This window comes from Dipodomys merriami, unplaced genomic scaffold (assembly GCF_024711535.1).
Source record: "Dipodomys merriami isolate MVZ:Mamm:240054 unplaced genomic scaffold, mDipMer1.0.p SCAF_2, whole genome shotgun sequence".
Lineage (NCBI taxonomy): Eukaryota > Metazoa > Chordata > Mammalia > Rodentia > Heteromyidae > Dipodomys > Dipodomys merriami.
In genome coordinates, this window is record NW_027203381.1 from 113,401,519 (window position 1) to 113,427,533 (window position 26,015).

Here is a 26,015-nt window from a genome sequence, read left to right on the forward strand (position 1 = left end):
TGACGACGACGGAACGCTGAGCGCTTTCCCGCCCGCGGCGGCGGCGGCGGCGGCGGCGGCGGCGGCTACCGCGGGCCTCCGGCCCGCCCATGGGGGCGCTCCAGAGCTCGGGCTTCTGGGGCCGGGCGCCAGACGCTGAGACAGCTTTGGCACGCGCGCGCCTCCTCCCGACCCTGGCGCCTAGGGTGCGTTCTGTGTGCCATTGTGCCCAGGCAGGACCTGCGCTGGGGGTAAGGCAGGCACGGGGCCGCCTGCGCGCCGCTGCCCCGTCCCTCCCCCCACCCCCAGCAAAGGGCGAAGGATCTTACCTCTCCCCGCCGGGCGGCCGCAGCCGGAGGAGGGCGGACGGGAGGTCGTGTCGCTTCCGTTGCAGCTCCGCACCCTCGCGGCACGCTTTAATTCTGCACCAGCCCAAACGCGGTACTAGAAGGTTCTCCCGGCGCTGGATACCCACAGAGGCCTGAAGAAACCGCCGAGTAGTCTTGCACCTCCTTGACGCTGGTTTTCCTCAACGAAGTCGTTTCCTTTTCTGCAGAAGCGTTGCCTCGATTCACTTTCCTTGAGTACTACCCCCAGTCCCCCACACCCCGTCACTGTGTCTGTTGTCAGGTGTATGGGAATAACAGGATTTTTTTCCTCCCTGCAGACACCTCTATTCAGCGGAGAGATCAGGCAGGTGAGCAGGTATGATTAAAGACGTGTGTGAGGCCAGGACATGCCCCAGAGAACAAAGAAGACAAAGTACTCATACCACTACGGGAAGGCTTTCCAGAACCAGTGGCTCCCCAGGCTGAAAGAAGTAGAGGAAGGTGAGGACCTCCAGGCTGGAGGTGGAAGGAGCTTGAAGAGCACTATGCAGACGATCAGCTGGAGCTCAAAGGAGTAGGAACCACAGAATCGAGCCACGCGACGTCCTAAGGAGTCCTTTGCCCTAACAAAGTTTGAATTTTGTCCACAAGCCAGTAGGGAGCCGTTGAAGAATTGCACGAGGGTGGTGTAGTGCTCTTGTTCTTGCTGGAAGGATTTGTGTAGAATGGGTTTAGGGAGAGGATGGCTCTAGCTCCTGAGGATGATGAGGGCTGAAGGTGATGGCACTGGAGGAAAATCATAGGCCGATGCTTAGGAGGTAGAGAGGAAGCACAGGAAAGAAGGGTGTCAGCAGTATGCTTGAGGTTCTGCTTCAATGAATGACAGGAGTGGTGGGTTTATGAGTGAACTGGGGGAATTTATGAGGAAGGGGTGGGCTTGAGGGATTAATGGTTAACATCTGTAGGTCGCTTACCGTGTGCCAGTGGGCTCTAATTCTGTGTTATTTACTCTCTAGATTTGAGTTGTGTGTCAGGTGACTATTAGGAATCTCCCCTCCCATTTTATGTTGAGGTAGTAAGACTTAATTCAGTTAACTAATGGGCCTAAGGTCATGTCCATACACAGCTAGATGATTTCCAGTTGTAACCTATGTCATTTCAACTACCCCTGGGACACATAAGTGAGTCAGTCTGGGAGGCTGTTGGGTAAACGTGTGGTGTCCTGAAGAGAAGGTAGATGGAGAGCTGGGAGTGTTTAATGCATTGCTTCTAATACTGGGAAGAAAACCAGGGAAGCAGACATTTAAGAACCTGGAGCCTGGCGCCAGTGCCTAACACCTGTAATTCTAGCCATTCAGGAGGCAGAGATCTGAGGATCACCCTTCAAAGCCAGCCTGGAAAGGAAAAGTCTGTGAGACTCATCTCCAATTACCACTAGAAAACTGCAAGTGGCGCTGTGGCTCAAGTGGTAGAGCGCTAGCCTTGATCTGAAGAGCTCAGGGACAGTGCCCAGGCCCAGAGTTCAAGACCCATGACTGACAAAAAAAGAAAAAAAAATAGAACAGGAAATTTGAGAGTAAGAAATAGAGGAAAGCCAGGTGCCAGTGGCTCACGCCTGTGATCCTAGCCTTTCAGGAGGCTGAGATCTGAGGATCACAGTTCAAAGCCAACCAGGGAAGGAAAGTCCATGAGACTCTTATCTCTAATAAACTGCTCAGAAAACCCAAAGTGATGCTGTTGCTCAAGTGGTAGAGCACTAGCCTTGAGCTGAAGAGCTGAGGGACTGTGCCCAGGCCCAGAGTTCAATATGACAATAATAATAATAATAAAGTAGAGGAAAACCTGTTCAATACTGAAGGTATAAATCCAGCAAGGTAGGGATTGGAAATTATCTCAACAGGATAATTATGATTGAAAACAGTTAGTTGTATATTACAAAGTAGCTAGTAGAGAATTTTGAGTATTTCCCAACATAAAGATACAATAAATGTTTTCATAATTCATAAATATGAATAAATATGATGTTCAAGTATTGAAATTTCACCTCATGCCCTATAAATTATATCAATTAAAATAAAAACATTTTTCTTAAAGAATTAGAATTTTTTATGGATTCAGTATCTAGAAGCTTATCTCCACCTTGGCTAGATGGTGAATATAGCAGAGGGAAAGGAAGGCAGGAAAAATTTTATAGGCAAGTGAGGATAATGAAAAAGTACAGGATGAACAGCCAGTTAAACTTGTTTAAGATGTAAAAAATACTCTTGATCAATTATTTGAGTATTAGATCTCAAATTTTATTTTCAGGTCCACAAATCATCTATAGTATTACCTTTTTGTCAGCTAAAATACCATCAGATTTTCTAAATTTATTTGTATCTGCAAGAGCTATCATCTACTGGACTATTCATGACAAAGTATAGACATTGGTAGATCCCTATCCTCCTCCATTGGCTTTTCTGGATATTGTTTTCACTGTCCAAGATCACACCTAGTGCTTAGTGTACAATCCTGGACATATCTGATAACCGACATGGCTGGGCCTCTCTCATGTAAAAGCCTATCCTGCTCCTCCATGTAGGGAGGCCCATTTACCTCCGTGTTAAGGTCAGTTTCTTTTGTTAATCATGTATTGACACTTCAGTTGCGCCAAGAATTGTGCTGAAAAGTTTTCCTACGCTCCTACCCAATCTCCTACTTCTGTGATCCTACTATCTAATATGTATCCCCTTGCATTGCTCTTACCTGAAAAAGTCAGCATTCCTTCAATCCACTGTGTCTTGCCCTAACTCAACCTTTTTGACAATAGTGGAAGGGCCACAAAACTGAATGGCTTCTTCTTTCCCATTCACACTATTTTTTTTTTTATCCTGTGTATCAGACTAGGGAGGCATTAAGTATTGAGCTGAGTCCAAATGAGCTTGGAGAAAAGATGGTAAGTTCACCTTCAACATGGCATCTTTGAGACTTGATAATGATTGTTGAATAGGGAATGAACACATAAAGGGAATACATTCTGTATACCATTCTGTTAAAATTTGACTCAAAGATCTGAGTGTTTGAGTTATATAGCTTTAGACATAGATTCTTTTGCTAGAAAGGATTGTTTTTGTTTTAGTTTTTGTGTTGACAGTGTTTGAAAGGTCTTTAAAAAGTTCTTTCTTTCTTTTGTTTTTTTGGTCAGTCATGGGGCTTGAACTCTGGGCCTGGGCACTGTTCCTGAGCTCTTCAGCTCAAGGCTAGTGCTCTACCAATTGAGCCACAGCACCAGTTCCAGTTTTCTGATGGTTAATGGGAGATGAGTCTCAAAGACTTTTCCTGTCCAGGCTGGCTTTAAAGGGTGATCCTCAAATCTCTGCCTGCTAAGTAGCTAGGATTACAGGTGTGAGCCACCAGCACTCAGCCTAAATAAGTTCTTAAATGTGTCATATCAGCCAGACTTAAGGTGTCCTGGCAGCATTTTTGCCCACTGAAGACAGCAGCACTTCTATCTGCTTTGGGACACATGGTAACTATTTGTCTGATCACTGCTGGAATTCCATCTCTGTCTCTCTAGGTAGACCAGTCAATTCTTCCATTAATTTTTTTTTTTTTTAGTGGAGGTGGAACACAAATAACAAAGATTCATGAGGACTGTTCTTTGTGAGCATGCCTTGCAGCAGATAGGAAAGTGGCCAGAGGGTCATAAATAGATGTGACTGATAAAAATCAGCAAGACCTTGAATCTACTTTTCAAACTTGCCTTTTTCCAGAGAACATAGATTTAAGCATATTCATTTGTTCATAATGTGGGCGTGAAGATAGTTCTGAAAAATCTGTTATAAACAAACTCATTTTCTGAAGAGTGGATGAAATCAATATTAAGAAGCCATGCACTGATGGCTCATGCCTGTATTCCTAGCTACTCACAAGACTGATATCTGAGCCCACACAGGAGAGTCCCTGTGACTCTTTTTTTTAATTGTGAAAATACCATACAGAGGGGTTACAATTACATGGGTAAGGTAATGAGTGCATTTCTTTCTGGGGGGGGGGGGGGTCCAGTCGTGGGCCTGGGCACTATCCCTCAGCTCTTCAGACAAGGCTAGTGCTCTACCACTTGAGCCACAGCGCCACTTCCAGCTTTTTTTCTTTTTGCTTATGTGGTGCTGAGGAATGGAACCCAGGGCCTCATGCATGCAAGGCAAGTGCTCTACCACTGAGCCACATTCCCAGCTCTATTGAGTGCACTTCTTATCAAGCATTGTTGCCTCCTCCTTTGTTTCCCCTTCCCATCCGTTCCCATCTCTCCCCTTTTTGCCCCTCCTCCTCCCTGTGATTCTTATCTCCAATAAACCACCAAAAATCCAGAACTGGAGCTATAGTTCAAATGGTAGAGCACTAAGTTTGAGGAAAAAAGCTCAGGGACAGCACCCAGACCCTGAGTTGAAGCCCCCAAACCAGCACACACACACACACATATACACACAAAGACAAAAGAAGGCACCTGGGGAGCTATATTCTGATATTCTAATTCACCCTGTGCTCTTTGCCTGCCAACTCATTTTCCTAAAAGAGATGCTGGTTATCACCCACAGGTACAGAGGATCTGGACAGGAGGCATGCCAAGTACTAACTGAAGAGCCCCCCAAACTACCTACAGATAAAGATTCCAGAGAAAATAGTGCTCTCCTAATGCTTTACTTCAGGGAAGTGCCACCAAACTCCTTTCCAAGCCAATCTCTGTCTTTGTGCATTTTATGCTATGGGTGCCAAAATATGAGGAAAACAGGAACTTCAAGAAGGAAAAGCTCAAAAGCAGTTGGGTAATGGGATTTTGGGGAATTTTTGTTTTCCTCTTACCTTTTTTCAGCTTCTTTTTAGGAGCCTTATATAAGGCATGTGTGTATGTGTCTGTGTGTCTGTGTGTGTCTGGGTATATACACATGCATGTGTGTGCACATATTCTGGAGACTGAATGCAGGGCCTTTGCTCTATACTCTACCATTGAGAGACATCAACAGCCCAATGGGTACTACTTTTATAGTCAGGAAAAGTAAGCTTTAAAAAAATCAGAGCTAAGTGTAGGGGTACACTCCTGTAGTACCAGTACTCTGGAAGTTGAGGCAGGAGGACTGCAAGTTTGAGGCCAGCCTGTGATGCATAGTAAGATCCTGCCTCAGAAAACAAATAAAAATCCTATAGGTAAAGGTACAGCAAAACCAAGATGTACTGTTGACAATCTCAACTATGAATAACAGAAAAGGAAAGTTTTCTCTTGACCTTTTCCTATTTACTCAAGAACAAAGATAATACATATTTTTTTCAAATTTGAAATCATTAAAATCAATTCTCAGCTGAACTGAAATACACCTTCTCAGACTGGACACCCCATCTTCACATTTTTTTCTTGTCATTAAATTGCAAGATAAATATGAACATCTCCTGTAGGAAGGTGCTGTGCTATGTGCTTAGGACACCATGGTAAACAAAACTAGCTTAAGTTCCTTCCTCAGAGACTACATCTCTAGGTGGACTTTCTTGATATTTATTTGACTTCTTGATGAATTATATGGACACTTTATATATTTTTGATTCAGGTCATTTATTAGAAGGGCATATTGTCAATAGGTGGGCACCAGTGGCTCACACCTGTAATCTTAGCTATTCAGGAGGCTGAGATCTGAGGATCATGGTTCAAAGCCAGACCAGGGAGGAACACCTGTGAGACTTTTATCTCCAATTAACCACCGGCAAACTGGAACTGGTGCTGTGGCTCAAGTGGTAGAACACTTGCCTTGAGCTGAAGAGCTCAGGGACAGTGCCCAGGCCCAGTTCAAGCCCAACAAGTGGAGGGGAAAAAAAGGTATATTGTGGCTATTTTCTCCTATTCTGTGACTTACTTTTCATTTTATTCTAATTTAGTAGATTTTGTTAATTTTTTTTTTTTTTTTTTTTTGTCATGGGGCTTGAACTCTGGGCTTGGGCGCTGTCCCTGCACTCTTCAGCTCAAGGCTCAAGCGCTCTACCGCTTGAGCCACAGCGCCACTTCCAGTTTTCTAGTGGTTTGTTGGAGATAAGAGTTTCATAGACTTTCCTGCCTGGGCTGCCTTTGAACCGTGATCCTCAGATCTCTGCCTCCTGAGTAGCTAGGATTACAGGTGTGAGCCACTGGCACCTGGCTGATGTTGTTAATTTTAATGAATATAATTTATCATCCTTTTACTTTTTGTGGTTTGTGTTTTTCTGCTATCTTGAGGACTTTTGGCCTATCTCCTATATTTTCTTGTGTGTGTATATGTATATGTGTGTATGTGCATGTACATGTGTGTGTGTGTTTGTGTGTGTATGCACATGCCCATCCCTGGGCTTGAACTCATGGCCTACATGCTGTCCCTGAGCAATTTTGCTCAAGGCTAGTGCTCTACTGCTTAAGCCACAGACAGCTCCAGTCTTTTTGGTGGTTAATTGGAGATGAGACTCATGGATTTTTCCTGCCTACGCTGGCTTTGAACCATGATTCTCAGATCTCAGCCTCCTAAGTAGCTAGGATTACAGGCATGAATCACCAGTATGCAGCTCCTATATTGTCTTTTTGAGTATTTATAACTTAGTGTTTACATTTTGGTCTGTGATAAATTTTGAGGTTTATGTGAGGTAAATGTCAAACTTTTTGTTTATTTGTCTGTCCTGGGAATTGAACTCTGGTTCTGGACTCCGTCCTTGAGCTTCTTTTGCAGAAGGCTAGTACTCTACCACTTGACCTACAGAGCTACTTGGGCTTTTTCTGAGTAGTTTATTGGAGATAAGAGTCTTTGAAGTTACATAAGTTACATAAAGTTACATAAGTCACATAAAGTTACATAAGTCACATGAGTATATTTCTTTTAAACAGTATCCCCTCTTTCCTCCTTTTCTCCCAGTTTCTCCCTCCAACCCCCTTCCCTCTTAAGTTTTATAGTTCATTTTCAACATAGTATCTAGTGAGTATCACTGCTGCATTTGTTCACCCTTTGTCCTACCAATTCTGAGCTCCCCCTTACCCTCCCCAAAACAGATAAACTTACATAAGAGACAAAAGATATAGAAATTTAAAAACAGCAACAAAGAAACAAACCAAAACAAAAAGCAAAATAACAAAAACCCTCTTGTTTCCATTTCTTGGAATTCATTTAGATAAAAGTTATTTTATATGATCATATGTTTCATATACTTTGCTGCCTGGTCTGGCTTGGAACCAGGATCCTCAGATTTTAGCCTCCTCAGTAGCTAGGATTATAGGCATGAGCCACTGGCACCCAGCTGTCATTATCCTCCTCTGCCTCCTCCTCCTCCCTCTTTTTTTTTTTTTTGTCAGTCATGGGGCTTGAACTCTGGGCCTGGGCGCTGTCCCTCAGCTCTTCAGCTCAAGGCGAGCACTCTACCACTTCAGCTACAGTACCACTTCAGGTTTTCTAGTGGTCTTTCCTGCCCGGGCTGGCTTTGAACCTCGATCCTCAGATCTCGGCCTCCTGAATAGATAAGATTACAAGCCTGAGCCACCGGTGCCCAGCCTCCCTCTTCTTTTAAATAAACTACTCAATGGATCTAGAACTATTGAGTTGGAGGGGGAAAAAAGGATAATTTTTCCTATTGGATTACTTTGGATCTTTTGATGTTGTTTTTTAAATCATTTTTTCCCATTGGATTACTTTGGCTCCTTTGTTAAAATCTTTGTGGGGAAAAGGATCATTTTTCCCATTGGATTACTTTGGTTCCTTTGTTAGATGTGTAAGGGTATATCCTTTTCTGTTCTTTGTTCTTCTCATCCACCTGTCTGTCTTGGGTATAAACACCATAGTCTTAATTTCCATCATAAATCAACACTTCAGCATAGTTCCTTAAATTTTTCAAAATTATTATATTTAAATAATATTTTAAATGATTAAAACATTTTTATTAAGTCTGTGTTTTATAGAGGGGCTACCAGTTCATAAGTCAGAAAACCAGTATTTTTCTTTTTTTAGACAATGTTAGTCCTTCCTTTATAGTTCTTTTAAAAAATTATTTTACATATTATTATATTTATTACCTTTAAGTAGCTGTACAAAGAACTTTAAATTCAACATGTCAGTTTGATCTTGATCAATATCTTCCTTTTTTTTTAAAATAACTCATGTTCTACAATCTTTGCTACATAAATTTTAGGTTCAAATTGTTTAAAACAAGTAAAATGAAATGAAAGGCACTGGTGACTCACACCTACTAGCTATCCAGGTAGTCTTTATTCTGAATAGTGTTTTTCCTATTATCTGTCTAGGCTTTTTTTTTTTCTTTTTCTTCTCTGATCTTGCCTGTTTGATGTATTATCAGCCTCTATCACATGGATGGTATTCTGTTTCTCAAGGTTGGATAAGTTTTCTGAGATTGTTTTGTTGACTGGGTTCTCAAAGACTTTAGTTTTTATTTCTTCTTTCTTTTCTGTCCCCATAATTCTTCCCCCCCCCCCCCCCCGGTCAGTTGTGGGGCCTGAACTCTGGGCCTGGGCGCTGTCCCTCAGCTCTTCAGCTCAAGGCTAGCACTCTACCACTTGAGCCACAGCGCCACTTCCGGCTTTTTCTGCTTATGTGGTGCTGAGGAATTGAACCCAGGGCCTCATGCTTGCAAGGCAAGCACTCTACCACTGAGCCACCTTCCTAGCCCTGTCCCCATAATTAGTAGGTTTGATCTTTTGGTGAACTCTGAGAGGTGTCAAGTCACATTGGCATTTCCTGAGTGTTTTTCAATTTCTTTGATTGTTTAATTCCTCTATTTTGTCTTCAACATCTGTTTTCAACTTCTGCCTTTTTTTTTTTTTTTTTTGTCAGTCAGTTGTGGATTTGAACTCTGGGTCTGGGCGCTGTCCCTCAGCTCTTCAACTTAAGGTGAGCACTCTACCACTTGAGCCACACTGCCACTTCCTGTTTCCTGGTGATTTTATTCGAGATCAGAGTCTTGAGGATTTTCCTGCCCAGGCTGGCTTTGAACATGATCCTCAGATCTCAGTCTCTGAGTAGCTAGGATTACAGGCGTGAACCACCGTCAGTTTACATAGGCTTTTGATTAAGTTTTTTTTTTTTTTAATTTGGGCAATAGTGCTGTTCATTTCTAGGATTTTTGTTTTTTTGGGGGGGGTGGTCAAATTGTGGTCCTGAACTCTGGGCATGGGCGCTGTCCCTCAGCTTTTCAGCTCAAGGGTAGCACTCTACCATTTGAGCCACAGTGCTACTTCTGGCTTTTTTTTTTTCCTGCTTATGTGGTGCTGAGGAATCAAACCCAAGGCCTCATGCATGCAAGGCAAGCACTCTACCACTAAGCCACCTTCCCAGCCCTTTAAGATTTTGACTTGATTTTTTTTCAAGATTTCTATCTCATTATTGAATTCTTCTTTTATATCCTTCCTTGCCTTTGCTAGTTCATTCAGTTATTTGTGTTCTCATCCTTTTTGAATGTGTCTAGTTCTTAAAATATTTGTTCCTTTATTTCACTAACTAATCTTTTGTTTTGCTTTTGTTGGTCGGTTGTGGGGCTTGAACTCTGGGCCTGGGAGCTGTCCCTGAGCTCTTCAGCTCAAGGATAGCACTCTACCACTTGAGCCACAGCACCACTTCTGGTTTTCTGGTGGTTAATTGGAAATAAGTCTCACGGACTTTCCTGCCCGGGCTGGCTTTGAATTGCAATCCACAGATCTCTGCTTCCTGAGAAGCTAGGATTATAGGTGAGAGCCACCAGAGCCCAGCTTAACTAATCTTTTTGTTGTTTTTATTGAGCTCATTGTTTGGACTTTCTTCCTTTTCACTCTCCATTATGACCTTAATTGTGGCATTATTTTTTGAGGAAGACATGTTACCTTATTTTTTTGTTAATTCATGTTCTGCTTTTGGGGTTTACACATCTAGGGCCAAGATTTGTTGTTTCAATCTCCTTTATGCTTTGAGTTGGTTGTTTCTTGCAGCTTTGTTAAGAATGGGTGATGAGGGGCTGGGAAGGTGGCTCAGTGGTAGAGTGCTTGCCTTGCATGCAAGAGGTCCTGAGTTTGATTTCTCAGTACTACATACGCAGAAAAAGCTGGAAGTGGCACTGTGGCTCAAGTGGTAGGGCACTAGCCTTGAGCTGAAGAGCTGAGGGAAAGCATCCAGGCCCAGAGTTCAAGCCCCACGACCACCACCACCAACAACAAAAAGAATGAGTGATGGTATAGATTAGCATGGTGGGTTTCAGTTGACAAGTAGTTGATTTCGATGCTCAGGACATTGTGTGTGGGATACTTGCACTCAGAATGAGGATGCTTGGTTTCACAGGCTATTGCAGATGGAAAACCATAGTCTTTTGTTTGTGGTAAGTTTTAATGAAGACCAGTCACTGCTACTGTTCTCATCTTTTATATGGTTATAAAATTTAGAGCATCTCTCTATGCTGAAGAAATGGTCCCATTAGAATAATACTAGGTATTTGGTTATATAGGGTAGAAAGGAGTGGGAGATAAACTTTGTGGGTGAGATTAATTGGAAGGTGGAATGAGGTAAGTATTAATTTAGTTAATGTGTCAGGTTAGGGAGTGGGGAAGGTAAAGTGGGAGAGTTGATTAGGTAATAAGCATGTGTGCATGTGTGTGCATGCACACACATACAAACTGATGACACCGATACTTAAGAGGAAGAAAAGAGAGAAAGAACAAGAAAGAATAGAGAAAAAGGCAGAAACAAACAAACAAAACAAAAATAGGGAACAAAACCAAAATGCTTTTCAAGTAGTCTAGTTACTAGGTATGAGTAAGATAAGGAGGAAGAGTTGGGAGTGAGGGAGTAGATAAAGGGGAGAGTATGTATAACACAAGAGTTCTACATATATATATATATGTATATATATATATATATATATGCAGGGGATAGAATGGGAGTAACTATGGGAAAGTGATGAAGCTATAATTCAAAAGAGAATACTAAAAGACTGGTTATGGGATTCAAAAGCACAATACAAGATTAGATGAGAGAAAATAACAGGTTTATGCTGGAAGATAGCAGATAAAAGGCAAACCACCTTTATCAGATTTACAGAAAAGATAAACCATTTGAGTAAATAAATACAACATTTGAGAAAATTGAACCTGAATAGGAAGAAAGACAGACTTGCATAACAATATAGTATGATTATTCTTGGTTTCTGAGGGACCACAGCTCTTTCAGGGTGAGACTTAAGAAGTCAGCCGGGCGCTGGTGGCTCACACCTGTAATCCTAGCTACTCAGGAGGCTGAGATCTGAGGATCGCGGTTCAAAGCCAGCCCGGGCAGGAGAGACCGTGAGACTCCTATCTCCAATAAACCACCAGAAAACTGGAAGGGCGCTGTAGCTCAAGTGGTAGAGCGCTCGCCTTGAGCTGAAGAGCTGAGGGACAGCGCCCAGACCCAGAGTTCAAGCCCCACGGCCGACAAAAAAAAAAAAAAGTTGCTGCTCTCTGGTTCAGCAGGAATTCCCAATCCTTGGTCTTCTGATACTGCCACCTGACAGCTTCTGCAGACTCTGGCTTCTGGCTGCAGTGTGCCTTCCTACAGTTCAATTTTTTTTGCTGTTACTACAGATTATTATTATTATTATTATTATTTTATTATTTTGCCATTCCCTGCTGCCCATTCTGGCTTCCCTTGATACATTTCTTACAACTGATCTATAGCAAACTTCTATGGCGAAGTGTCTTGTTGCTTGTTAGCTGTGAGTGCTTCTTTGTGGTGACTCTCTGTCACTAAAGGATAAGAGGGCTCGGGAATATCAGAATATCTTAGTTCCTCCCAGTCCAGCCTCTAACAGCAGATTAGCCCCCACTTCCCAAGTTCTTGAGTTGGCAGTAAGCTTTTCAGGTTGTATTTTCCCATAGCTGGATTTGGTGATTCCCTTGGTGGGACCATCTAGATTTACCTGATGTTGCAATATTCAGCCTTTCCTCCCTCAGCTGGGAGGCTGCTTGAGACTCCTTGCCAATTTTCTCCTGTTTTGTTTGCTTCTCTGTAAATTCCTGGGTGTCCTCAAACTTCTGTAGTTTGTCTTTCCTTCTACCCTTCCCGTGCCCTTCAGAATCTGGTTGCTTTTTTGTCAGTGGATTCTCATTCACAGGGTACCAATGGTGTTTTTGTTTTGTTTTGTTTTTTGTTTTGTTTTTGTCAGTTGTGGGGCTTAAACTCTGTTTTTTGGGCACTGTTCCTGTGCTCTTCAGCTCAAGGCTAGCCCTCTACTTGTGAGCCACAGCGCCACTTCTGGTTTTCTGGTGATTCATTGGAGATAAGAGTGTCATGGACTTTCCTGCCCAAGGTTGGCTTTGAACCGTGATCCTCAGATCTCAGCCTCCTAAGTAGCTAGGATTACAGGTGTGAGCCACAGGCGCCCCACTGGGTTTTTTGTTTGTTTGTTTCTTTTTTTGGGGGGGGGTCTGGTTGTGGGGCCTGAACTCTGGGCCTGGGTGCTGTCTCTCAGCTCTTCAGCTCAAGGCTAGCACTCTACCACTTGAGCCACAGCGCCACTTCCGGCTTTTTTCTTTTTGCTTATGTGGTGCTGAGGAATCCAACCCAGGGTCTCAGGCATGCAAGGCAAGCGCTCTACTACTGAGCCACCTTCCCAGCCCCTTGTTTGTTTGTTTGTTTGGGTTGTTTTTTTTTTTTATGTTTTGATCCTGGGGCTTGAACTCGGCCTGGTTGCTATCCCTGAGCCTCTTGGTACTCAAAGCTAGCACTCTACCACTTGAGCCACAGCTCCACTTTCCAATTTTTGAGTAGTTAACTGGAGCTAAGAGTCTCAAGGGGACTTTTCTGCCTAGGCTGGCTTGGAACCAGGATCCTCAGATCTCAGCCTACTGAATAGCTAGGATAACAGGCTTGCATCACTGGTGCCCAGGGATTGTTTTTAATTCATCATCTCACTTCTAACTACTGAGAACTATCTACGGCCATACCACCCTGAACGTGCCCGATCTCGTCTAACTACTGAGAACTCCCTAGTTGACTTAACATAGAATCTTCTGTGTTTAAAGTTCCTAATATCTCATAGACTGCACATTTCTTTATAACAATCATTTCTGTTCTAAGAGATAAGAGTGTTAGAATATGGACTAAGATACTGATATGTTAAATATTAATATTGAGATGAAGGGAAATAAATATTGAATGAGAAAATAATTAAAACAACATTCTTGGGCTGGGAAGGTGGCTCAGTGGTAGAGCGCTTGCCTTGCATGCCTGAGGCCCTGGATTTGATTCCTCAGCACCACATAAGCAAAAAGAAAAAAGCCGGAAGTGGCGCTGTGGCTCAAGTGGTAGAGCGCTAGCCTTGAGCTGAAGAGCTGAGGGACAGCGCCCAAGCCCAGAGTTCAGGCCCCACAACTGGACCCAAAAAAAACCCAAAACCAAAACCAAAACACAGTTTTTGCTAGTGTCAGGTTATTTCATTCATGCAAATAAAATAATCATATATTACAGGTTAATGAAAAGGCAGGCTATATAGTTGTGTCTTTGTTAGTCAGTTTTCAGTTACTATTACAAATACTTGAAACATTGAACTAATCAAGAGAAAAGTTTTATTTGGTTCACAGCTTTGGAAATTTCAGTCCATGACTCATTGGCCTTGTTGCTTTGGGTTCATTGCAGTGGAAGCAAAGCTGCTGGGGAGTGAAAGAGAGGAATGGATGAGTCCACTATCCCCATCCAGGGCACCCTTTTAATGACCCAGATACCTCTCCATTGTCCCTACCTCTTAGAAGTTCCACTACCTCCTTATAGCACCACTCTGGGATCCAATCTTTTGCCACATAGACCTTTGAGGGGGACAGTTATGATCCAAACTATAGGCGAGCACTTCCAGAGGACTGATATGGTGATTAATGATCGCTAATGAAGTTCACTTCTACCATAAATACTTCATTTCCTGTATTTCATATTTGAAGAAAAATAATCAATTGGTATTTTCCTTAATGCCCTGTTCCTTCATAATTAGTATTCTTTATAGAGTTAAAAGATCTGTAAATATTAATAACCAGTGTTTTTATGAGAGTGGGGAGAAGTGACAAAGCCTTTTTCAGTATGCAGCACATCTGAGATATACAGTCTGCAGGAAAGAGGAAGGGTAGTGTTCTGATCACAATGTTGTGTACCGATTTGTGTGGCTACTTAGTTTATCCCTCAGTAATTGTGTGCCTTCTATGAGAGTCTAGTTTGACTTTTTTGTTTTCACCTAGTTACTTGCCTTTTGACCTTGAGTAAGTTTCTTAGCCTCTCATGTCTTACTTTCTATTTTTGTAAGAGGAAGATAATTATAGTATAGGTTTATTTTGAGAATTAAGTAAGCTAATATTTACAAAGTGTTTGGACTAGAAGCTGACATTTAGTAAATGCTACATAATGTTTTAAAATAATAAATAAATATACTCTCTCCACAATACTATCCCCACCACTATGATTAATTACCATTTCAGGCTGGGCAAAATGATGTATGCTTGTAATCTCAGCTACCCAGAAGAAGAAGGTAAGGGGAGGCTGGGTCAAGGCTAGCCCAGGCAAAAGTGTGATACTGTCAGAAAAAGAAACTAAAAAGGACTGGGGACGTAGCTCAAGTAGTAGGGCATTTGCCTAGTATACTTAGTCCCTATGTTCAATCTTCAGTACCTCAAACACAGCTAATATCCTCAAATAACTAGTATCACATTAATCTGGCTTGCCTGTGGCTACTATCTCTGAAACAGTGATTTATTATAAAATGTTTATTTTTCATAAAAGGTTTTAGATCAAATGTTGGCAAAACTGTGGCTAATCTAGCCCACTACCTGTTTTGTGTTTGTTTGTTTTTGTCCCACGTGGTGCTTGAACGCTGGGCTTTGGTGCTGTCCCTGAGCTCTTCTACCACTTGAACCACAGTGCCACTTCTGGTTTTCTGGAGGTAAGTCTCATGGACTCTCCTGCCGGGGCTGGCTTTGAACTACAATCTTCAGGTCTCAGCCTCTTAAATAGCTAGGATGACAGGTGTGACCACCGGCGCCTGGCTCCTCCACTGCCTCTTTTTTTTTTTTTTTTTTTGTCGGTCGTGGGGCTTGAACTCTGGGCCTGGGCGCTGTCCCTCAGCTTTTCGGCTCAAGGCGAGCGCTCTACCACTTGAGCTACAGCGCCACTTCCGGTTTTCTGGTGGTTTATTGGAGATAGGAGTCTCATGGTCTTTCTTGCCCGGGCTGGCTTTGAACCGCGATCCTCAGATCTCAGCCTCCTGAGTAGCTAGGATTACAGGCGTGAGCCACCAGCGCCCAGCTTATCCACTGCCTCTTTTATAAATAAAGTTTTATTGGAAAAGAAGCCTTTCTCATTTACATATGATTTTTTTTTTTTTGCCAGTCCTGGGCTGTCCCTGAGCTTCTTTTTGTTCAAGGCTAGCACTCTACCACTTGAGCCACAGCACCACTTCTGGCTTTTTCTGTGTGTATGGTACTGAGGAATTGAACCCATGGCTTCATGCTTGCTAGGCGAGCACTTTACCATTCCCAGCCCTCACGTGTTCTTAATGGTAGAACTGTAGTTATATCCTACAAGACCTAAAATATTTATTTTCTAAGCTGGGCAGAATACTTTTAAAGATACATATTTTTAGTGACGTCTGGAATTTTAAGGTCTTGAACAGAAAGAAAATAGTATACATTGGGCTTGTGCTCTTGCTTGGCATTTTTCTGTTCGTGTCTGGTACTCTGCTACCTGATCCACACCGTTACTTCCAGCTTTTTGCTCATTAATTGAAGATAAGATTTTCATGGATTTTTTTGTCCAGGCTGACTTTGAACTGGGTTCTCAGATCTCAGTCTCTTGACTCACTAGGATTATAAAAGTAAGCTACCTGCGCCTGGCAGGAAGTCGTATGCTTTCTAAATTCAAAGAAGGTGAATATTTCTTTCTTGCTCCTATGAGATAATAAAAGATAAATATAAGTAATTCCTGCCCATTTTAACTACATCACAGATGAGGGTTGATTATTATTATTAATCTGTTATTTTATCAATGATAAAGTGTTTCTGCCTATCCTGTGCCTACCAAGAACTTGTGGGTTCACCTCTTTTGCATTTCTCTCCTCATTTCCTTCCTCAGACTGGGCCTAGGATGGGAAGTGTTCCCTCAACATCAAAGGAGTGACTCATCTCTCCAGGACCAAAACTTAAGGGACAGAGGCCTTGTTATTATGCTGTCTCCAGCCCTCCCTCCCCCAACTGGAGAGCAGTTTTCTGGTTTGAGCCTGGGCCTCTACCAGGTAGCTTTCTACATTTCATGGCTACATGCCACTACATTTATTTTGGATCTCTCTCTCTCCCTCCCCCACCTCCCTTCCCTTCATTTCCTTTCTCTTCCCTTCTTTCCCCTCCCCTTCTCATTCTTTATTACTGTAAATAGAGTACATTTATTTGAAAATAAAAAGAAATCCTTGAAAGGAAAGTAGTAAGAGTCTCTGAAGAGAGGGGCCCCAGAGAGGAGTCCATTAGATATTTATTTTCTAAATCTGTTCTGGTTAGGAATTGGAGAAGAATGAGTATGGATAAAGTCAAAGGCATTATGATCTTTCCCTTGGAAAATGATCTGGGACACTCAGTATGAGCCTGCTTCATAAGCAGAACCAGCAGAAATGCCTGGTATAGGGCTTTCTCCTGTATTTTCAGTGTCCTGGTATTTTATGTTTAAAATGTTCTATTAGGCAGTGGTGGCTGCAGAGTTACCTCACATCTCATTTTCTGCAGTGAGTTGCTGTCCTTAGAACTGCTATCCAGGCAAATCATTTTAGGCAATTTGTCTTTAAAGCTTCTCCAAATTATCTGAGAGTTCTCCTATAACTCCTGTCACGCTAAGAATCTGTCTTTACTAGACATAATTCTCAGCACTTTAGAATGCAATGACATCTGTTCATAAATCTTTAATGACTGTGTTACTATTCAGGTTGACAGTTTTGTACAGATTACCTATGACATTTTTATTGATTTCTTTTACAGTAACATTTTTACTACTCCAACCTGACACCTTCTTCATGTATTTACTAGAATCTTGCCCTCCTTTGGATTCCTTTCTCAACCAGGGAATACATACAAAGATTGTTCTCTTAAACCTATTTCTTAGAATATTTTCCTTTAACAATCATTTTATTAAAGTGATATTGCCCAAAGAACAATAGCTTTTCCACTCTGTTGCTAATGAAATAGTCATTGTTTAATTAATTTCTTATAAACATTATCTGTAATTTTCTTTTTAGTAATTTTTTAGTACTAGAGACTGGTTAAGTGTTCTACCATACGAGGTATGTCTTCAGTCCTTTTGTTTTTAGTTTGTTCTTTTTCTTAAATAAGTTTTTATTGTGAAAATACTGTACAGAGGGGTTATAGTTGCATGAGCAAGGTAATGAGTACATTTCTTATCAAGCATTGTGGCCTCCTCCTTTGTTTTTCCCCCATCCCTGCCTCCCAGCTCCACGACTACACTCCCCTCACCCCCCATTTAGTTTGCTCTTGAGACAGGGTTTCACTACCCTAGTTGCCTGTCTAGCCTCAAGCTGAAGTTCTGCTTCTACCTCTAACATATAAATGGGAGAAAGGCTAATTTTCATGGAAATTAATTTTTTTCACTTTTATTAAGAGCTAAAAGCTATTTTTGATAGACCAGAAAGCATTTCTTCTCAGTTTCCATGACAAATGCTATTATTTCAAGTACAAAAATGGAGAAGTGGAAATAGAGATCTAAATAGAGCAAGATTTCTCCTTTCATAGAGTTTGCAACTTCAGGTGAAAATCTAAGAAATTTAAAAAAAGCTACATGGGAAGTGCTAAGGGGATTTCTGTTCTGGAAGATGGCTCCATCAGGAAGAGCTTCTAGGAAGAGGCAATTGAGGTCTTTTTCCTTTACTGGAGTTTGAACTCTGGACCTTGTTCTTGTTAAGCAGTTGCTCTATCAGTGCACTCACCCCTGCCACCACTCTTTTAGCTTTCTTGCTTGCTTGTTTTACTTACTTATTTATTTTTGGATAGAGTCTTGGCTTTTTGTCCAGGTCTAGCCTTGACCCATGATTCTTCTATATGTTTTACATATACTTGGGACCACAGGCATGCATCATCGTACCCAGCTTGTTGGTTGGAATGGGGTCTTTCTAACTTTTTACCTGGTCTACTCTTCAATTGTGATCTTCCTAATCTATGCTTGTTAAGTAGCTGGGATTACAGGCATGAAGCACTATAATAAGACCATAAATGAGGCCTTAAAGGAAGCATGAAATGTTACTAGATTTGAGAGGCATTCTGGGAGAAACGTTTGATAGTGCCAAGTGACATAATTCTGTTCCAGTAGGTTCACAGAAAGGTAGAGTTGAGATTATTTAAATATCTCAGTGTGAAGGAATACATGTTCTTCAAGATAACCTGGTTTTCTCTGAGCAATAACAAGATGCAGAAGCAGGTTAGGGAGATTTTATCCGATGTAAGAAATGATAGAGCCAAATACCAGTGGCTCAGGCTTCTAATCCTAGCTATACAAGAGGCTGAGCTATAGAGGATCTCCTTTCCAGGCCAGCCCAAGCAGAAAAGTCTGAGAGACTCCATCTCCAAAATTAGGAGCAAAAAGTTAGCCCAAAGATGTGGCTCAAAAAATAACTACAGGGGCTGGGAAGGTGGCTCAGTGGTAGAGCGCTTGCCTTGCATGCATGAGGCCCTGGGTTCGATTCCTCAGCACCACATAAGCAGAAAAAAAAAGTCGGAAGTGGCGCTGTGGCTCAAGTGGTAGAGCTATAGCCTTGAGTTGAAGAGCTGAGGGACAATGCCCAGGCCCAGAGTTCAAGCCTACGACCGGACCCTCCCCCCCAAAAAAGAAAGAACTACAGATAAGAAAAATTTGGAGGAGAGAGTAATAATTATGTAGGCAAGTCTTTTGGTGTGTCACTACCTAGATTCCTAACTGGGCCATCAGAATTGCCTCTAATTTTATTTTCTGGTCCTGTTGAGCACTGTCCGTAACACAAGGCATTCAGACTGAAAGCAGAGGAAGGGAATACTGCTTCTTGTGGACCTAGTCTAATGTTAGGAAGTAGAGTACCAAACACTTAAGACAAAACAAAAAAACCAGATGCTTTCTAGGCAGATGGGGTATGTGCATATTATGTATGCATGTATATGTGTGTTCAAACCTTTCCTCCTTTCTGGCCTCAGGGAAAATAAACCCCCCCCCCCCAACAAAAAACCCAAAGGAATAAATCAAGGCTGCCTTTTTTCCTTACTAATACTATTTTTATATTAAACTACCCACACATGGCAGGCTGGTCTTCTGTCTTTCCCTCTCCAGAGCCTGGGTATCAGCTAAGATCAACTCAGTGGTGGAGTGGCTCTGATCAAAGACCCATTCAAGCTGCCTCCACTTCCTGCCTCTGGCACTTCCTTCGCTAGCTGGATTCTTAAAAGTAGATTCCTAATATTGAAACATCTTTACATTTGTAAAGTGACCTCTATGCATTGTTTTTTTTAACAGACTAGATAGATAGATAGATAGATAGATAGATAGATAGATAGATAGATAGATAGATAGATAGATAAACATATATAGATAGCTATATATATATGGCATACAATCATGACATATAAACATTTATTAAGTAAATTTTTGCTGGTACTGGGGTTAGAACTCAGGGTCTTGCAGTTGCTCACTATTGGCTCTCTAGCACTTCAGCCATGTCTCCAGCCTAGTTTGTTTGTTTGTTTGTTTCTTTTTTTTGTTGTTGGTCATGGGGCTTGAACTCTAGGCCTGAGCACCGTCCCTCTGCTTTTCAGCTCAAGGTGAGCACTCTACCACTTGAGCTACAGTGCCACTTCCGGTTTTCTGCTGGTTTTTATTGGAGCTAAGAGTTTCACAGACTTTCCTGCCCGGGCTGGCTTTGAACCATAATCCTCACATCTCAGCCTCCTGAGTAGCTAGGGTTACAGGCGTGAGCCACCGGTGCCTGGCTCTTTTTTTCTTTTTCCATGACAGTTCTGGAGCTGGAACTCAGACCTGGGTGCTATCCCTGGACTTCTTTGCTCAATGAGAGTACTCTACCAATTGAGCCACTGCCTTACTTCCAGGTTTTTGTAGTTTGTTGGAGATAAGAGTCCCTTAGGAGCCCCACCCTGGTGGCAGGAAAGTGGTGAGACTCTTATCTCCAATAAACTACTCAGAAAAGGCTGTGAGTGGCACTGTGGCTCAAGGGCTAGAGCACTAGCCTTAAGCACAAAGGGGTTCATGGACAGTGCCAAGATCCTGGGTTCAAGCCCAGGACTTGCAAAAACAAAAAATGCCCAGGTTGTCTTTGAACCATGATCCTCAGCAGAATACCTGCTCTCAGTTCCCTTCATGTTTTTTTTAAAAAATAAGATAATTATTTTATTTAGTCTAAATCAAAGAAGACAATTGGGGCTTACACTCATTGTCTTGCAGAAAATTATGAACTTTAGGCAGGATATTTTTTTCCTTTATGTTTTTATAGTCACAAGTCTAGTCAGTGTTTCTCCTTCTCCTAGAATGAATCCTTACAATTAATCCGTTACTTCACCTAGTGATTTTCAAAACGTTTGTCATAAAGAGTAAATATCCTTGCTGGACATTGGTGATTCACGCCTGTAATCCTGGCAACTCAGGACTCTGAAATCTGAGGATCATGGTTCCCAGCCAGAGGGGACTTTCCTGCCCCTCTTATTTCCAGTTACTCACTGAAAAGCTGATAGTAGAGCTGTGGCTCAAGTGGTAGAGTGCTAGCCTTGAGCTAAAAGGTCAGGAATAGTGTCCAGGCCCTGAGTTCTAGCCCCTGGACAGGCACAAAAAAAATAAGGTAAATATTTTCTTTTGTTTTTGTTTTTTTTTGTCATTCCTGGGGCCTGAACTCTGGGCGTTGTCCCTCAGCTCTTCAGCTCAAGGCTAGTGGTCTACCACTTGAGCCACAGAGCCACTGCTAAGGAATTGAACCCAGGGCCTCACGCATGCAAGGCAAGCACTCTACCACTGAGCCACCTTTCCAGCCCAGGATAAATGTTTTTATAGCTCTTCATTTCTAATTTTGTCTTTTTTTCTTTCTTTTTGACAGACATACCAGAGGTTTACATTGGAAACAACCAAGCTATTGTCATTACCTCTATTTTTATTAATAATTACTTTATCTTTCTTAATTCCTTCATTCAGCTTTCTTCAGATTCATTTTGGCTTCTTCCTTTCCTGTAGCTTCTTGAGTTGAAAACTTGGCTGATAAATTTATTTTTATCCTTTCTGATTTTCTACCATATGTGCGGAAAATTAAGTATTTCTCTCAGGATGCTGCCCCTAGGCTTTCATGTACATAGACTGCTCTTATTGTGATTCAGTTCTTTCTAGGTTATAATTTGTTTTATTTCCTTTATCAGAATGTTTAAAAATATCTAGGAAGAAAGGTTTTGGTTATTTATCTTTCTTTCATGATTGTCTAATTTTTATATTCCATTATAGTTCATAAATGTGGGCTGTCAGAGTTCTACTTAAGGGAATTTATTGTGTTTTTCTTTGTTGCTTTACACATTTGGAGAATTATTGGGAGTTTGAATAAAAATGTGCAGTCTCTGTTAGGTAAAAACTTATTTCTCTCCATGTATTTACTAGATTGTAAATGTCAATTTGATACTCATGGCTTCTTAAGCCTTACTCATTTTGATAATACTTGATCAGCTAATTTCTCTTTTTTCTTTTATTTTAATTTTATTGTCAAGGTGATGTACAGAGGGGTTACAGTCACATAAGTAAGGTAGTAAGTACATTTCTTGTCAAACTTGTTACCCCCTCCCTCATTTTTCTCCTTCTTTTCCTCCCCCTAACCCCCACAAGTTGTACAGATTATTTCCAACATATTGTCTTGTGAGTATCTCTGTTGCATAGGTTCCCCCTTTGTCCTTTGTCTCACCATTTTGTTGTCCCTTCCCTAGTTCAGATCAATGTATATATAATATCCAGGGTACCAAAATTGAATACAGTGACAACAGGGGATAAACCATAGGGGGGAAACACAAAAGGAAAACAAATCACATAGTACATTAAGAAAAACAACAACAAAGAAAAACCTCTTGTGTCCATGTCTTGGAGTTCATTTCACTTAGCATCATCTTATATGGTCATGTGTATCTAGCTATTGAGCTGTTCTGATCAACTGCTAAGATTATTCTAGATGTATACTAATTATTACAAATAAGGGAAACCATGGGACTTACGTTTCTTTGGGTCTGGCTTACTTAATATGACTTGATCAGCTAACTTCTGAAAAATATACTTAAATTCACTTGCCAGGAGAACTTCTCAGAATCTCCTTGCATTTCTATCAAGATTTGCCTTATGTATTTTGAGATTATATTTTTACCTGCTTAAGTGTTTATGACATATATGGGGAGTTCTAGTTTTCATTATGATACAATACTTGAAGTGATTTTTATTTATTTATTTATTTTTTTTTTGGTGCCTGTCATGTGGCCTAAACTCAGTGCTTGGGCACTGTCCCTGAGTTATTTGGCTCAATGTTAGCACTCTGCCACTGAGTCACAGCTCCACTTCTGGTTTTTTTTTTTTTTTGGTCAGCCGTGGGGCTTGAACTCTGGGCCTGGGCGCTGTCCCTCAGCTCTTCAGCTCAAGGCGAGTGCTCTACCACTTGAGCTACAGTGCCACTTCCGGTTTTCTGGTGGTTTATTGGAGATAGGAGTCTCACGGTCTCTCCTGCCGGGGCTGGCTTTGAATCGCGATCCTCAGATCTCAGCCTCCTGAGTAGCTAGTATTACAGGCATGAGCCACCAGCGCCAGGCCACTTCTGGTTTTTTTGTTGCTTAATTGTAGATAAGAGTCTCACAGATTTTCCTGCCCAGCTTGCTTTAAACCATGATCTTTAGCTTTCAACCTCCTGAGTAGCTAGGATTGCAAGTATGAGCCACCAGTGCCCAGCAAAGTGACTTTTATTTTAAATTCTTTTTGTAGAGAATGAAGATTGTGAATATTCTGATGTGCCTTTCTTTCTCTCTTTTCCTGCTCGTTATTTCTAGCTTTCCTGTGCCATTTTCATCAGATGTCCAGATTATTCTGTGCTCTCTTCTTCTTCCTCCTCTTCCTCCTCTTCCTCATCTTCCTCCTCCTCCTCCCTCCTAATTATTATTATTATTATTATTATTATTATTATTATTATTATTATTATTGTGGCAGCAGATATCCATCTGATTATTAAAACATTGTACTCTTATTCTTAGTGTAGGAACTGACTGCTTAGTCAGAGAGAATTTTTCCAACTCTCCTCATACCCAGTATGGCCATCTTATTAGTTCTCAGTGATGGAGAATTACTATTTTCTCTACTTAGAATGGATGTTACCTTAATTGAAGATGGTTTTGCAGAGAAATGGAGAAAGCAGAGGACAATAAGGAGCTTCATTTTGCCCATTGTTCCTGAGACCTCAAAAGTCTAGGGGGCTAGGCACCAGTGGCTCATGTCTATAATCCTAGCTATTCAAGGAGGCCAAGATCTAAGGTTAGTTCAAAGTCAACCCAGGGAAAAAGGTCCATGAGACTTTTTATCTCCAATTAACTACCAAAAATCCAGAAGTGGAGCTGTGGTTCAAGTTTTTAAGTGATAGAGTGCTAGCCTTGAGCACAAAAGTTCAGGGACAGTGCCTAGACCCTAAGTGTAAGTACCGGGACGTGCGCGCGCGCGCGCACGCGCACGCACACACACACACACACACACACATCTACCAGGTGCTAGTGGTGCATGCCTATAATCCTAGCTACTTAGGAAGCTGAGGTCTGAGGTTTGCAGTTTGAAGCCAGTCAAGACAGGAAAATCTATATGACTGTTATCTCTAATTAATCACCAAAAAGCAAGAAGTGAAGCTGTAGCTCAAGTGACAGAGTGCTATCATTGAGCAAAACTCAGAGGCAGTACCCAAGTCCTGAGTTCAAGCCGAAGGAATGGCATACACACACCCACATAAAAAGTGTAGAGGACCAAAGGTATCTGAGTCATGGGTGTCGATGACAATGACTTACTTGCTGTTTGTCTTCTCCATAACTATAAGCTCCCTACCAAGTTCACCATTATTGTTCTAAAATTTGTTTTGTAGTGGCTACTTTATTAAGATTTAGGACACAAACGAAGTGCTGTCTGTCTTCTTCATGTTTACTTTCTAGTGAACTCATCAATGGGTTATTTTGGTAACATAAAATCCCTGCTTAAACCAATTGTTCTAGTCTGTGTTCTGTTGCTATAAAAAAAAATAGCTGAGTCTAGGTACTTCATAAAGAAAGGAAGTTTATCTGAATCCTGTTTCTAGAAGATCCAGAGCATAATATTGTCTTCTTTTCAGCTCTACAGAAGGCTTCATGGAAGATAGCACAATGGTAGGAATGTGTGCAAGAGTGGCAAGTAAGTGGCACATTGGAAGGGTTAGGGGAAAGTGTTAGGCTCCCTTATAACAATCCATTGTTATGGGAACTAATTCAGTCCCATGAGGCCTGCATTAATCACTTCCGAGGGCAGTGTCTCATACCCTAATTACCTTATCCATGCCTCCATTTCTTAAAGATTCCACTACCTTTGAAACTGCCCCTCTGGGGACAAACTTCCAGCACATAAGCCTTTTGGGAACAAACTATATCCAAATCATAACTTGAGGACAAGATCTATCTATCTATCCATATCTGTCTGTCAGTTTGTCCATCTGTCCATCAGTCTGTACTTACATTTATCTAGTTTGGTTTTATGAAACAGAGTTTTACTATGTATATCTAGAACTCACGATCTTCCTGCTTCAGCCTCCCGCATGCCAGGATTACAGGCCTATGTGCAGGCCCAGCTAAGATCTTTCTCACTAAGAAAGGCAGGGTGCCGGTGGCTCACACCTGTAATCCTAGCTACTCAGGCCGTGAAACTCTTTTTTTTTTTTTTTAGTCAGTCTCAGGGCTTGAACTCTGGGCCTGGGTGCTGTCCCTGTGCTCTTCAGCTCAAGGCGAGTGCGCTGCTGCTTGAGCCACAGTGCCACTTCCAGTTTTCTAGTGGTTTATTGGAGATAAGAGTCTCATGGACTTTTTCCTGCCCGGGCTGGCTCTGAACCACCATCCTCAGATCTCAGCCTCCTGAATAGCTAGGATTACAGGCATGAGCCACCAGTGCCTGGCTTCTGTGAAACTCTTATCTTCAATAAAACCACAGAAAACCAGAAGTGGCGCTGTGGCTCAAGTGGTAGAGTGCTAGCCTTGAGCTGAAGAGCTGAGAGACAGAGCCCAGGCCCAGAGTTCAAGCCCCGACTAACAAAAAAAAAAAAAAAGAAGAAGCAGCAGTAGTGGACATGATGGACAGTAAAGGCCACCATCTGACTGCCTGCTCTGTGTCTTATGGGAAGCTGCACACTTTCCGTTATTCTGTCCTCAACAAAATCCTCCCCAAAACTAAATAACTGCAGCTTAAATTCTTCCTGTTTTACAGAGGACACAGCTGAGGCTCCGCGTAAAGCAGCTGCCCAACCATGGAGAATAAGTAAGTGGCAAAGTGAGAATGCAAATCTGCATTGTCCTGACATCAAGCTTGACCTCCCCTCTAACACTCTGTGTGACACCATTTCAGCAGCCTGAGGTCCCAGGCTCAGCGACATGACCGTAGGAAGCTCTCTGTGTGCTCAGAGTCCCTGTGTCCTTGTGTGCACAGTGGGGAC

The 26,015-nt window shown here is 41.9% G+C and overlaps 1 long non-coding RNA gene across 1 annotated transcript; it reads left to right on the forward strand.

The window, feature by feature from the left end:
• Positions 1-347: 347 nt before the first annotated feature.
• LOC138831777 (uncharacterized) lies at positions 348-26,015 on the forward strand. The gene is made up of 4 exons (XR_011373445.1): positions 348-809; positions 24,672-24,730; positions 25,790-25,840; positions 25,928-26,015. It is a non-coding gene; the product is annotated as an uncharacterized lncRNA (long non-coding RNA).